General features: G+C 25.7%; 1 protein-coding gene across 4 annotated transcripts in view; it reads right to left on the bottom strand.

Moving 5' to 3' along the window:
- Positions 1-16,165, bottom strand: part of LOC107437380 (uncharacterized) — a 107,586-nt gene that overhangs the window by 34,161 nt on the left and 57,260 nt on the right. Inside the window, exon 1 of one of the 4 annotated variants that reach the window (XM_016049362.3) lies at positions 4,165-4,346. The exons of the other annotated variants lie outside the window; for them this stretch is intronic. The gene's annotated coding sequence lies outside the window, so the exon portion shown is untranslated. Of the gene's footprint in view, positions 1-4,164; positions 4,347-16,165 lie in introns of those variants that run through there. 4 annotated transcript variants of the gene reach the window in all.

Below are 16,165 nucleotides of genomic sequence, written 5' to 3'. Positions count from 1 at the left end.
TGGAAATACAATAATAAATACTTTAATGCTAAAAAGGAAATAAATTGTAACTAAATTTATTTACTTCTTATCAAATATTATTTTACAAATCAAATACTACTTTAGAAAAATAAAAATACCCCAAAGTTAGGAATAAAAGAACGCTAAAAAAATATTGATTTTTTTATGGTAAAAACTGTTAGTTTTATGACTAATAAATAGTTGGAAAATTGATCTTGAATTGTTAATGAGGGCTTCAATTTAAAGCCTTAATTTAGTACAATAGCCCTATTGTTGTCGTTATATTGGATATTTATTCACCATTATTGTTTTTAATATATGCATAAAGAATTAAAATAAAATGTTATATAAAATAATTATTTCCATAAAAATGTTATGCTTCTTTGTAATTTCCAGTAATTAAATGCGAAATATTGATGCGAAATGCTTATATTGCGGAAAAAAAATGTTAATTGAGAAAAAAAATACAAACATTACATTAAAAAGTAGATGGCAAATTTATGATCGAAAAAATAACGCCAAATGATTAAATTTTAACACAGTAATAGTATTCTTAACTAAATTAAAAATTTCATTCTATTGTATTATAGTATTCAACCTTTAGAGGTTTAGGTTTTCTTAAACAATAGATAGTTTAAATTATGATTGATAATTAGGATTTTAAGCATCAATAATAGTAATAATGAATTTGAATATCAATATCAATAATTAATTGATATTTAGGATTTTGAATATCAATTAGGACTTCAAGTATCAACAATAATTATTTGTGATATTAGTCTAATTATTGCTAATTTTTTAGCTATTATATATTAACTATTCTTTTAACACTTTCAGATACATCTGTACTGTATAGAATTTTAATACTCTATGATTGTGACTGATAAAATTTTTTTCCCCTTGTAATTAAAATTCTCTTGGAAAAATTCATTGTTCTGATGTTTAATGCGTAACAAAATATGCTGTTTATATGAAAACACTGTTTATAGGAAACATTTAATACAATGATATAATTTTTAATATATAAATTTATAGTTTCAGTAACCATGAATTGTTTCGAAGATTTAATTTGCATTGATATTTAGGTTATTCTAAAATTTTAAATTATGACAAAATAAATTAAACTAATTAATATTTATATCGATCTAATTTTCATTGTTTCTGTTATATGAATAATTTTTTCAGTTCTAACTTAATTTTAATTCTACTTTTTAATCGCATCTTACTATCATCTTTATTTTTTTGTTGATGGTTTGTTTCAATTGGTTTCGTGTATGATGATATTGTGAATAAATATTTATAAATATGAAAAGATAAGGGAGAAGAAAACAAAGAAAAACCTATTTATAAACCACCAGCATAAAGTAGAAAGATAAATTTGATAAAAGCCATTAGATTACATGCATATATGTTGAATTTTAATAATAGTTTTGTTAATAGAAAAAAATATAAATTCATATTTATATTACTCTTAATTGCATATTTAGAGTACATTGTTTTTTTATAACTGAGTATGCAAATTTTACGAATATATAAATATAAAATTATTTTATCTTCATATAATAGATGGTTGTCAAATTAATTAAAATAATTAAAAATAATTTTACAAATTTCTTACATATTTTTTAAGAAAGGTATAGTATTTTAAACTAGATGATGTTTCTATATTATTGGTTATCTGGTATTAAATGTTTAAAAAAATTTTAAAATTAAATGAACTAAAAACAAAAGTATAATAAATAAATAAAAAACTATGAAACACAAGAGAAATGTAGAAGATTTATGAAAATTAATTATTTTAAACCAAGTGATATTTCTATATCTTCTTAGTTATTTGGTATTAAGTGTTCAGAAATAACCTTCAGAACTAAATAAACTAAAAACGAAAGTATTCAAATAAAACACTACGAAGCACAAGAGAAATGTATATGATATTAATTCAGGGGCAACGTTACTGACTGCAGGGGTTTATAAAAAATAAATTAATTTAATTATATTACCCTTGTTATGTAGGATTTATTAACGACCTTGTTATCAGAAAAGTGCATTTGAGAGTCAGAAGGGATTTCAATAAATGAGTTATTTCAGTTCATCTTCAAACGAATCTTAACGATTCAAGTTCATTGCCCGCCTGCAACTATCTGCAACTTTCACTGCACACTGAGCTTGTTAGACAGTTTGACTGATTGCTCTGGAGTAGCGGAAATGAAAGCCACAGAATTCTCATTGGAATCACTGGTTCTTTCGATTTTTAAATATCATTTATTCATAGAACTTGAGGAATAAATGAAAATTGATTTTTTTAAAACCTTAGCAATCAAAAAAAGTATTTTAACGCCTTACATTTATGATGTATGGAGAAAAAATAATAAAATTTTATAATATTAAATAATTGAGAACAATTCGAATTAAATAGTTGGAAAATAATTGAAATAACTGAGAAATAATTGAAAAAATAAATGAAATAACTGCGAAATAATTGAAAAATAAATTGGAAATTATTGAAATCATTGAGAAAATTAAAATAATTGAGAAATATTTGAAATAGTTGAGAAATAATTGAATTGATTGAGAAATAATTTAGAAGTAATTTAAATAATTGAGAGCAATTGAGAAGATTTCAGATTGAGAAGCTTCATAAGAAAATATCGAAAATTTATTAAGTGAATTCAAAATCAATATTAAAAAATAAAGAAATTTTAAAATTATGAAATAGGCATTGATCAAATAAAGCAGGTAGTCATAATCATATCCCCCGCAGGTAGTCATACATTTTAGAATTAAATTTGGGATTACTATCACATAATTAAATTACATTATATCTAAATATCTTACAATTATGAATTTTGGTCATTTGTTTCTTTTAGAAAATATTTTTGAAATTTACTAGTGCTTTAAAAATTAATTAATACTGTTAGTAAATTTAAACGCTATTCAAAGCGTGAAAAGTAAATTAACAAATTTAGATATTATTTTATTTTTAATATGTCTTGAGAAAATTGTTATTTTTCATGATTTAAAGTGAAAAAGAACATAATTAACAAGATTTAACTAATAAGATACAAATGTTAGATACAAAATTAACTGCATTCTCAATTTTATTTATTTATAAATTTTTTCGAAACACCACTCATTATGCATTTTAAACATGTTTAATAATTTGATAAAATTAAAATACGGAACTATTAGCTTCAGCTACTTCGTAACTTCTTAAAATAGAAAACATGCTCACTCATTTATTCTCTTATAACTCTTTCTATTCTTAAACATTTAATATGAAATGTTGAATTATTGATATTTGAGTTAAATAACAAAAAAGATGCAGGATATAAAATTAATTAATTTACAAAAAATAAAAAAAAAATAGCAATATAAATTTTCAAATTCCTTTGCTTACAAAGTCTAATTCTGAAATGAATGTTATGATTTACAAGCATTTAATTTAGGAATAGTAACACTTTCATAGAAATTGTTTTGGGGAGATTCAATACGTCATTCATACAAGAGTTTCATTATAAATAGTGTTATAGGGATCTAAGTTTAAAATTTTACTATAAAATTTAAATTTAAATTGTGTAAAAAATGTAATGAATCATTCCTGTTTAATAAAGATAGCTTAAATTCAAAATTAAGCATAAAAATAATAGACTAAATTTCAATCTCATATGTTTATTTAAAATTTAGGAAGCTTTAATTTTTATCAGGAACTCTACTTATTAATGTGTAAATGCAGTAATTAGAATAGATTTCTAGAAATTTCATTTCAAAAGTTTCTAAAAAATTGAGCAAAATACGTAAACGAAGGAAAATAATCTATTAATTAAAAATTAATTCAGACTCAAAAGAAGTTACCGAAGCGTATTTAAAATGGAATATACAATGCTTATTTAAATATTTTAAATTTACGTCAAATTTATTCACTGCACCATTATGTTTTCTGCCACAAAACATTAAAGAGAATTATTCTTCGTTTGACTATAAAATGTTAAACAAACCTCGAAACAGATTTTGCAGACGATATTTAATTTCAATTGGTTTCAGGTTTATGTTTTCGGCTTAGAAACCTCTCATAAATAATATTCCAAAGTGACATTTAAACATGTTAAGTCATTACGTGAATCTTTCTCCTCCGCTAATGGAAACAACTAAATCAACATGGCTTACCTTCCCTGGGAAAGCCGTCATAAACACGTGCTATACCGCAAACAAATTGAGCATCGCTTCAGAAAACCCGCCATGAACGTTGAACGCCAGCTGCTGAGAGCATCTGAACATGAATGAACCGAATCAGAACATACTTCTCCAACAGTTAAAGAGAAAGTGAATACGGCATTTGCAATTTTTATTGTGAAATGAGATGGTTGAAAAGGCAAACCTTGTTTCGTTGGGTCGAGTTTAGGGAAAATATTCCAGGTTTCATCCGACCTCCAATTGGTTGTTAGGGTTAATTTTGTTTATTTTTGTCGACGTTTTTATTTAGTTGTGTCTGTCTGCTTAGTTTTTCGACTTCGAAATATCCGTTTTTGAAATTCACCGCTTTTTAATTGACTTTCACGGGAAAATAATGTTCTTTTTGCGTCGTTATTCATTATGGGCCTGGGGTAATCATTGTGTGAATTAGGTCTGGATATTTTTTATTTTATGACCATCGTAAAATGAAATGGATAAAGTGACCATTGTAATTTATATACTGCAAAGCATTTTGTTATAAAATGTGTTTTAGTAAATTATAATTAAATTATATATATTCTGAATAATTTATGAAAAAATAGTCATTATTGTAATTGATAAGTTTTTAATTTTTAAAAACTTAAAACAGAGCATTTTAATTTTTGATTGCACGCAGGTCTAGAACAAGGGTTTGAGTGCACCAGGGTGAAACAAACCCTACGAGCTGCATTTTTAAATTTTCTGCTGCACGACATACAAAAATTAAAAATAGTAATTTATACACATTGCAATTACAAGAGTAAAAATTTTTTAAATATGTAACATTGAAAACATAATTACGACCATACAGGTTCAGCGTTTAACCACAGCATTATTATTTTGACCCATTATACACTGAGAAAAAAAGTGTGTTCTAAACTACCAGTAAAAGGTTGAAATTTACGATGTTTACTAGCTCTATGGGAACACCAAAAAGCTCTGTATTTTTACAGAATTAGCAATAAAATATGGCTTTAAAATCTGTCGTAAAATTTGGTAATTTTATCATGATACATTAGAGCATGTCCTGAAAACCACATCAGTCTTAAAATTTACTTTTTAGTTTTATGTTTTTAACTAAATATTTGGTAATAAAACAAAAAGTTGGGATAGCCAGAATTTCCAGTAAATTGTTACAATATGAATGGAAAAATTATCAAATAAATGATATAAGTATCGTATTGATTTTAACAACCAGGAAACTTTTTTCACTAGAATGTCATTTCATTACATCACGGAAACTTTGCCAGAATTTTTTCTGGGTGTACAGCGTACATTAGTTGCAGTCTTCAATAACGAGTCAGCATGCCTTTGTTAAAATTGACCTTCAGTATATTGCAATCAAGTTTAAGAAATACGAAGAAATCGCTGAACTTACAGCTCCACATTAGCGATATTATATTCCAAGAAGCGATATTATATTATAAATTTTTAGCAGAGAAAAATTATAATGTAACAATCCGAAACTTTTAAAATTATAAGTTAAAACAAATTGTTCCAATTATAACGAGAATGAGAATAAAGAAATTGAACGCATATAAATTTTAGAGACTTTGAGCAATCACATAGGGAGCTCGTGGTTTTTCCCACATGTTTTAATTTTGTGTCTTACATGCAGCTTAAATTAAAGAACGTAGATTAGATTGTAAATTCAGCTTCGTGTTACCATTAAGAGTTTACATGTGAATAAATATATTTTTTAAAAATTTTCTCATAAATTATTTTCCGAGTGGTATTAACCCATTTGAAAAATTGCAATGCTGCGCGACTGGATTTTAATAGGATGTGTTATAACCAATCACAGAACTGTGTAGTGGTAGTTAAAGGACCTTAGTTCCATTCAAAAGTGCATAACCAGTTACTAACCAAAATTTGATAACTTAGTATACACTACTGGGACTCTTGAAATGTATAATTAATCAATATTCCAGATTGGAAATAGATCTATTAAACAATACTGTTAATACAAAATGAAATATTGTTATTTTATATATTCTTTAACTTTTTTTGTGCCAAGCACTATGAGCAAATAGATAAAAATAAGTTCATTGGTGAACACATCAGCACTATTTCTGCATTAAATTCTCCGGCATAAAAAAGTAAGAAAACTTTCAGCTTTTTTGATCTTAGTTAATCTCCAATTTTCTTTTTAAAAAAATTGCAGATTAGATAAGATTTGCACTCAATAAAGTAATTAGAAAATGTGTCTTATTTATAGAATTCCTAGTTATTTTATTTTAACTATTAAATAATATTCTAAACATTTATTTTATTTATAAGCGTGGTTTTCAAAAGTGTAAATCGAACTCATACAACAATTACATACATTGCAATTTTATTCATAGACATTAAATTGTGCTTTGAACATTTCATTTGTTTATAAAAGTAGTTTAAAAACGTATGTAAAGTTGCAGGTAGTAATTTTGATTTTGGAAATTAAATATTTTTAAAAATATTTCCATCATTCATGAACAGGATTTTTAAAAGTTGTACGAGGAACTTTTAAAACTGTTATTCGTTAATAATATCAAATGACTTTTTTTTTAATTTTTCAATGTTGAATAGACACGCCAAAAATTTATAAATTTGGAATAAGTTTTTAGAACTGAAGCTGTTCACGTTTCTAAATTATTTTTTAATCGAAAAAAAAATTACAGTAATTTTTAACGACATAAAAAATAAATTATTTGATAACTTTTTGTAGTTAATAAATATTAATGATTAATAAATATTTCCTAATAATCTTCAATTAATAAAATTATTATTTTAATTTAATAAAAGTTTTAATTATTAACTTTTAATAATTAAAAAATCCAGAAAAAAACAGTTTTAATTATTTAAAAAATAATTTTTAGTAAATATAGGCACATTTAATCATTACTAATCTCAAATCATTTAACAATCCCAAATGTAGCCAAGTACAGAAAGCGTAGACAGACGTTCAATAATAAAAATTTTTTGTTTTCAATCAATTCAAATTTTTTCCTTTTTTCAAATTCAATTATCAGCTTTTCTTTAGAAATAAAATAATTTTAAACTAATATTTTTTAATTTATTTTTAACTAGTGCAATATTTACAATATTTTTTTATATATTATTACAATTATTCGGATTTAATATATTAATTAAATTAAATAATTAAATTGAATAATTCTGAAAAGACATAATTGCATTGTTACTGAAACGCAAACGGAAGGCACTGAATAAATAAAATTGATGCATTTTAAATATCGAAAAATGTTTCAAAATGATCCTGAAACGTGTTTATAAAATAAATAATCAAAGAGTCAAAATAAATAATTAAAGATCCCACTCAAATGTGCGAGTACCAATTTAATTTTAAACATATTTTTATTTTTTATAAAATTAATTTTCTTCATTTTTTGTAAGATATTTTTATAAGTATTTTTAACAAATATATAAAAATTAAATACTTCTAAAAATATTTTATTTTAGCCAATCACGTACACTGAGAAATATACTAACAGAATATGGTAAAATTTACCATTTTTCTGGCTCTATGGGAACACCAAAAAGCTCAGTAATTTCCACCGAAGCCACTTTTTAATGAATTTTGGTAAAATTAACAATAACAAATGGTTTTATTATCATGCTGTTTGATAGTAAATCTGGTAAAATTTAGTAATTTTATCATGATACCTAAGCACATGGTATAAAAACTATTTATTCATTTAAATTTACTTTTCAGTTTTGTATTTTTCAAAAAGTGGGGTAATAAGAACTAGATTTCCAGTATACTTTTACAATACGAGAGGAAAAACTTATCAAATGAATGATTTAAATACCGTGTATTTTAATTTTATTACCAGAATTATGATCTTCTTTTTTATCAGAAATGTCATCACCACACAAGTATGGTATTTTTATCCCAATTTTTTTCTCAAATGATTGCCTAAATGCTTGAGATTGGGTCTTGTAGACGTTTTAGCATCTAGGATTTAATAGCGATAAAACTGATCAAAATATTTATAAATGAACGTAAGGAAGGCCTAAACACATTTGTTGCAATATTCTGCAGACAACATAAAAATTTGAAAAGGAAAAAAAATAAATTGCATAAACCATAACATTTAATTTGAATCATTTTAGTAAAGCATTAATGAATATACTTATAGTTCTGGCAAGCATGATAACGATATAAGTACTTCACTAACATAATTATTAACAAATGCAAATATTCATTATTTCTTAAACCTATTTTATAACATTTCTGTGTTGTATGATAATTTCAGAATCTTAGTGGAATCTTTATATTTGGTAAAACCTGTTGTTTGGATAAAGACTTTAATTACACTAGTTGTTGATTTAATACATTTATTACTTATACTTTTTTTTCAAAAATAAATGCAAGGGAGGAGGCTATATTATTATTATTTCCTAGAGTGGAATATTGGTAAACAAATCTTATTTAGTACATTACCGATAAAACTGAAATTTTAATCTTATAATATGCGAACAGAGATATAAAAATCTTGTGCAAACAATTCTATTCAGCAATGAAATTATAAATATTTCATAAAAAGTATACAAGCTCTTTTAAAATAATTCATGGCTTTAAATGGTACAAAAGAAAAATAGAAAATGTCATGAAAAATTTGAAAGTAGTGAATAAAATTAAATTATTATAATGATTTTGCCTATTATCGAGATTTCTTCCTCCTAGTTCTTTTAAATATATATGATATACATAACATTTACAAATCCTAAACGTACCATAAAATAGTAGGTAAACTTTTCACCATTCTGTTATAGTTCTATGAAATGATAAATTCAAATAACTTTGGAAATATAATCCTACAATAATCAATAATTTCTATTGAAACCATTTTTGAGACTCTTAAAATAAATTTGGAAGTAAAAACATTCAATTATTTATAAAGAATTCATCAAAACTTATTTTTGCGAATCGTCATTATTTCTCTTTTAAATTATTTCACAAGTATAATAGCCGCATATTTTCGTCTTAAAATATTTTAAACTAAATGCTTCATACTTTTAATGAGTATAAAAGTTTACCTATTCAACATTTTAATTTCTTTTTTAGAAATCATTACTTCAATTTATGTATTAATTTATGTATCAATTTATCCCCTCAAGATATGTTGCCTTGTTTAATGAGTCTCTTAAGCGCTATTGTGTATTTATATTACAAAATAGAAAAAAAAAAACCTTAAAATATATATTGAATAAATTTTAATTAATTTTAGTATAGCGAAGATAAAATTACAATAACTAAACTTATTTAGGAAACAATCCAAGCAAACAATAGGCAGCCATTTTCTAGCTCAAACACATACAATAGATTAATTATAACGATAATTCTTCTAATGAAAAGCCAAACTATTGTTCCGGTTCTAAGGAACTTTATTGGTATTTACATACGTGTAATGGCAACGCCTCAGGATATCAGCAATAAAATGGAAATTGATGATAAAAGACACAAAAGTCGATGTTCTTTTGTTTAGTGAAGCTTAGCCTTTTCTTCAAATTTTAAATTGGACTTGGAATTCAGTGAAAGAGTCTGAATTACTCTCGTGAATTTATGGATAAGATAGTTTCTTCCGTGTATAGTTCTTTCATTTCAGGAATTGTTCTGCTACGCCTTGTTAGTTTCAAGTTTTATTGGTAATATTTCAGTATTTTGAATTTTTTCTTCATTCAAAAAATAGTTGCAGTTAATTCGAAATAACATTAACTATGAAGACATTGTCATTGCAAAAAATATCGTGTTTGAGGAATAAGCATACATATATAAAAACAGATTAAGAAATATTCCTATTATTATACTTACTAAAACATGAGAAAAGTTACAAATAAAGCATTTTTATTGTAGTTTATTGTTATTCAGTTTCCAGTACATTTACGTTTATAATGCTGTCGATCATTAAAATTTTTTTGTGATCTTCATATTTTAATATTTTTGAAGTGTAATTTTATTTTATCGATGATTGAAAGGGTTTATTGCTCCTTCACCTCCCTCTACTTTTGTACAACCCTAGAGCTTACATATAAATTGATATTTCCTAATGTATTAATTTTTTCTTGATATGCAAATGAAGCCCAGCTGTTACTATTGCTTTAAACAATATTTGCTAATTAAAACTAAAATTCTTTTATTGGAATTACAGTTACTATTCTTACAATTATAATGAGTTTATACTAATTATTTTTATTAAAATTACAATTTTACTTATACAATTACTATACTTTTGGGATTACTACTATAACAGTTAATATCACTACCATTATTACTTTTCAAATTAGAATTATTACTTCTATAGCTCTATTCTGTATCAACTTACTACTTATTTCCTTTTACTTGTATTACATTTTAAGATTTTCTTCCATTTATACTCATTCGATATTAATAACAGCGAAACATTGTTGCTAGTCGCATCTTTCATACAATAAGTAAGTATTTTAGACAATCTAGAAAGCCTTGTTAAAGTTATATAACCTTTTCGTTTTTATGAAGTTTTTGACATTGTTTTCATTATTTGTCTTAAATTATCATGATTGGAATTGAATTTTAATAACATTTTATGGAATTAGTTTAGAATCAAAATTTAAGTGATGCAATAATGAATATTTAATTATAGGTTTCAGAATATTATCAAAAATATGTAACAAAGAAGAAGCAATCATAAAATATTGAATTATAATAATAAAGAGAACAAGTCACTGAAACTAGTAAATATATTTTTTACATATGTTAGGTCTTAATTACTCTAGTTTCTAGAGTTTTATATGGAAAAATTATATTTATCTCATTGGAAAATATGCAGAAGCTATAAAAGAACATTTTTCATTAATACTTATATTTGCTGTTTTGAAGAAAAGGCGAAATTCTATAATTTTTACTGAAAAATGTATTTTTGCTAGAAATTTGGTAGCAAATAATTTGCTAGAATATAATTCTAGAAAAGAAACAGTAGAAATGTATTGCAATTAATAAGAAGTAGATTACGTATTTCTTAAATTTAATAAAACTGTAATAAGTCAACTATTTAACTAGTGCTAATTTATTTACTATATTATTAAGCATGAAATAATATGTAACATTACAAATTGATTCAATATGGAAGACGAGCTATTTGACAATTTTTGTATAAAGTGAGGAAATTATCTTTTTTTTTTTTAATTTCACGCTTCTTTTAACGCTAAGAATAACGGAAATGGTTCTTTCTTAAAAAGGGAACCGCGAGGCATTCATCCATGTCCTGTTTAAAGGTGTGGAAGAATTGGCAAGAAGAAAATAGTCATATTCTCTGCACAGGAAACTGATCAATGCTTAACAACTTAAAATGACAACCTTCGTGAAACATGCAAGAAAACACTCATATAACTAGCATTTCCTTTCATATTCTCATGGGAAATGTTAATAAAGTTTCTGTAATACTTTATTTTATACTCATTCTGAAACTATTTAGAGTTTAATATGGATGATTAAAGCGATAATTTTCAATTTTTCTCTCGGGGCATATTCCATGAAAATGTACTTGAAAATTTAAATTCTTTAATAATACACAAACAATTATACGCTTCAAAAAAAATTAAAAATTCTTCTTGGTTACATGATATTTTGTTCTATTTATTGTTTTAAACCAGAACATTTTCAATATATTACATTTATTTTAATATCCAGCCCGGATTATTTAGCACGAGTTCAATTAAGAGAAAATTTAAATTTTTCTCTGATTAAGGAATTCCGAACTATTAAAAGTGATTTTGAATTCTTTGAATCAAAAACTCTGTGCATACCATTACTTCCCTCTAAATATCTCTAACAACAATTCTGGTTAAAACTATGAGCATTAATCTATTATTGCAATTTTCGTTTCGATAAATATTGGCTATTTAGGATTTTAAAGATTTCTGATTTCTTTTTAATTGAATACTTTATTTAGATTTAATTAGTATTGTGAAATATTAATGCCTTAAAAAATATAAAATTCACTACAATGCTTATTATTAACTAAATCAAGTATTACTACTTCAAACCTGAGCATTTCCGATTTATTAGATTTTATTTGTAACTAAGAAATGTAAATAATTTTTATAAGGGAATTTAATATAGTTAAAACTTTATTGAGTTCATTTAAACATACGTTTACGATTGTTACTATTAAATATCTTCAATATCAAATCCAAATTTAAAAGTAGTAGTTTTAAATTGCTTATTTCTTATTAAATTTATTTCCTATTAGATTTATTTTAATATGTCAGATTATCAGATTTGTTTGTATTAAAATCAATCAAATATATAACATATATATTAAATTTGTTTTAACGACTGGAATATTTATATCAAAAATGTAGGTATATTTTATTGGGTAATTCAATACTGCTAAAATTACACCGCAATCACTAAAATTACTATTACATATCTTATAAAGGTATCTTATATATGTTTTTAATAAGATGTAACTTTAATATGATGTTTTATGTTCAATATTGCTTCCTCTAAATACATTTAAATTTTTAATCTGATTAAAATTATTAGTTACAACTTTTTGGAATAGTTTTCGATATAAATACATAAAATGAAACTTTTAGGATTCGTTTACTATTTAGTTTAATTGAAGGAACATTTCAGAATTTTATGTGTTATTTCAAATTTAATAAAAAATACAAGAATTCTTAAAACATTTTCGTATGATAATTTCGTTAGTATTTTTAAGTTCTTGTTCCAGTTAAATCTGTGTTAAATATTAATATTTTATGTAATTAATTACTATTTTAATAAACTTATAGAGAATGTATACTTAGTTTTATATTTCATAAACAATAGTTACTTCATTATGTTAGTTATAAGGTCCATGCATAAAATAAATTAATAAAATAATTAATAAAATAAAATTAATAAAATAATTAATAAATAAAAAAAATTAATAAAATAANTATAATGAATAAATTTTTATTTTTTAGGTACTCTTCATTCTGTTGCTTTTAGACGCAATTATAGAATAACTGGTTATTTCAGAAAACAACTATGTAAAGTATGAAATGTTTTATCTAATATATATTTAAACTGATTTCTCTAGTTATTTCTTGAGATTAGTTATTCTAAGAAATAGCTGAATTATATACCTTAACGGTAGCATATATATATATAAAGAAGAAAGGGTGAAAAAGAACAATCATGTTTGATTTATATCTTGACAGTTTTAAAGAACATCTCAAGACAGCTCAATATTTGTCTCTGAAAAACAATGATGATTTATTAGAAGAACGAAACACTGAGGGTGAAAAGACTTTGAAAATTGCACCAACCAATATCTCACAAGGGTGAGTCTCTTTCAGTAGGGTGTCTAAAAAGAGTAATTGTCAGATGGCGTCAATGACACCTGCTTCCGCACCCATTATAAATCAGCCAGTGAAAGTGTTAATTGACAGAATTGGTTCGGGAAAAGTTTCTTAAGAATGAAGATTTAAGTATTTTTCTAGATGGGTAAAAAGTATTTCCCAGAGTTTTTATTAAATCCTTTCTTTCTGTCTTTAATTGAACTAAATATTGGCATCAACATTTCGTTTTAAAATTATTTAAATTTATCAATTCCAGAATTTAGCGTTGTAATATCTAGTGTAGATCAAATGCTACACATGCCTGCGTTAGAAATAATTCTTTAAAATATCAGATATTTAAAATAAACTGTAAATGCAACATAGACGCTTATATTTACTTCATAAATCAAAGAAATGTCTGAGTTTCTGAAATTATAATTTAAACTTTGTATTTAAATTTTTTGCAAAAAATTTCTGAATTGATAAAAAAGTCCATCAAGATTTCTTATGATTTTAAATTGAGGACTAAAATCTGCATTAACAATTGGAGAACTAAATTCTTTGTCTCTTAGCATTAAATCTTGACTAATTTATTTTATTTTAAAATGGTTATTGAACAGCGGACCAAATTTTTGCATTTACGACCACTAATGTTCAACTCCGTAGCCTATTAAATTTGAACCCTATTCACAAGACAAGGGTATGCATGTTTGGGTATTGAGAGTATTGGTTGGGTGTACCCGGATCAAGTATTGAGAGAAATTTTCCCTCGTGGAGAACCTTTTCATGGAACTAACTTGCATTTGCGTTACATGTAGAGGAAAACCATGAAAACCTTCCATGGGTAGACTGACGAAAAAGTGAATTTAATCCATGATCCATCTACCATTGAGGATATTTTACGCCAGCATTGTGGTCGGTACGAGTCGAGTGTGGAATTCGTATCGACCAGCCATCACTGGGATTTGAACCCGGTTCACCTCATTGTAAGGTCCCCACGGCTATTTTGTTTTATTTCATAACTGACATTGAAAAGCTGACCCAATTTTCAGGTTTACGCCTACTCATGTTCAACTCCGTAGCCTTGTAAATTTGAACCTAATCCAGAAGACAAGGGAACTCTTGTTTCAAGGATTGGGAGAAATTTGCTTTAGTAGAGGACTTTTTGATGGAACTAACCCGAATTTGCTTTACATGGAGAGGAAGAACAGGAAAACCTCCCACTGTTAGGACTCTAAAACATAATCCGTCTACCACTGAGCATAACTTAAGTCAGAACTGTGGTCGGTGAGAGCCAGGTGGGGAATTCGTATTGAACTGCCATCACTGGGACTCGAATCCGGGCGCCTCATTGGAAGGTGAGTCCTCTATCCTCTAAGCCTACGCCGCTCAAAAGGCTATCAATTATTTCTGGAATATTTAATTGATTCAGTTCTTTCAAAATCTCTTTTTAGGAAAAAAAATATGGGTGCCGGAGTGATAAAATTAATAGGTTTCATAAAATTACTTATAAAAAAAAACAAATTTTCAAAATATTATTTTTTGTAATTGGTTTTGAAGATAAACAAAATTTTATTTCAATATTATTTATTCAATTCGATTATTATTTTGCTTCTGTTTTGTTGTTTTCTTTAATGATCAAAAGTGTGTTATAAGCAACAAATATCGTGAAAAAAAGTAAAAATTTAAACTAAAGCCCAAGATGGCGAAAGGACTCCTAAAAAATCGTTTCGTAAGAAATCGTAAGAAAGATCGTTTTTTCTCTGAATCCTTTGCAATTTATTTTAAAGTTTCTGAAGTATTTCTTCGACGTTTATAATATCCTAGATACATTCTAAACATTAAATGAAATTAATCAATGTCTACAAAAATGAATTATTTACAAGATTACATTTTATTTTAGAGACTATACGTTGTTTACCTCGAGGTTCTAAACTCGCAGAAACATAATTGCGTGTTTTTTAGCCGTTTAAAAAGCTGTATCGGGCTTAACTTTTATGAGGAAGAAGAAAATTGATTGGAATAAAACAATTTCTTTGTTTCTTTCTTGATCCTTTGAGGAATTCGCGTGAGAACATGCGTGAATACATCATTGCCAAGAGCAAATCTTACATACCATTAAATTTAACTGCGGTCAAAACTTAATTGTATACTTTTTTTGCAGTTGGTAAAAAAAAACGAAATTTCTGCTTTTAAGTACGCTCAATTTGCGAAACAAGTTTCTTTTTTTACACATGACTTAAAAAGTCATTAATGATGCAAAACGGGAGAGTTAAAGGATAAAATTGCCTTTTCTAAACAGAAGTTTTTTTTTAACCGTCGTCGAACAGCCGACCCAAAGTTTTGAGTTTACAGCTTTTACAGTTATACTCCGTAGCCTTGTAATTTTGAGCCCAAACCAGAAGACACTGGGGATCAAGTATTGGGTGAAATATGCCTTCGTGGAGGACTTTTTGATGATTCTACCCCGCATTTGCGTTACATGGAGAGCAAAATCTCGAAAGCCTCCCATGGTCAGCCTGACGGTATGGCAACTCTATCCCATAATCTGTCTATTACTGAGGGTATTTAACTTCAACACTGTGGTCGGTGCGAGCCGGAAGCGACAGGAGTTAATAAGTAGTTTTTATCACAGTTAATAGTTTGAATA

This window comes from Parasteatoda tepidariorum, chromosome 3 (genome assembly GCF_043381705.1).
Source record: "Parasteatoda tepidariorum isolate YZ-2023 chromosome 3, CAS_Ptep_4.0, whole genome shotgun sequence".
Classification (NCBI taxonomy): domain Eukaryota; kingdom Metazoa; phylum Arthropoda; class Arachnida; order Araneae; family Theridiidae; genus Parasteatoda; species Parasteatoda tepidariorum.
Note: the sequence above shows the minus strand (reverse complement) of the source record. Positions and strands in the feature narration are given on the sequence as shown.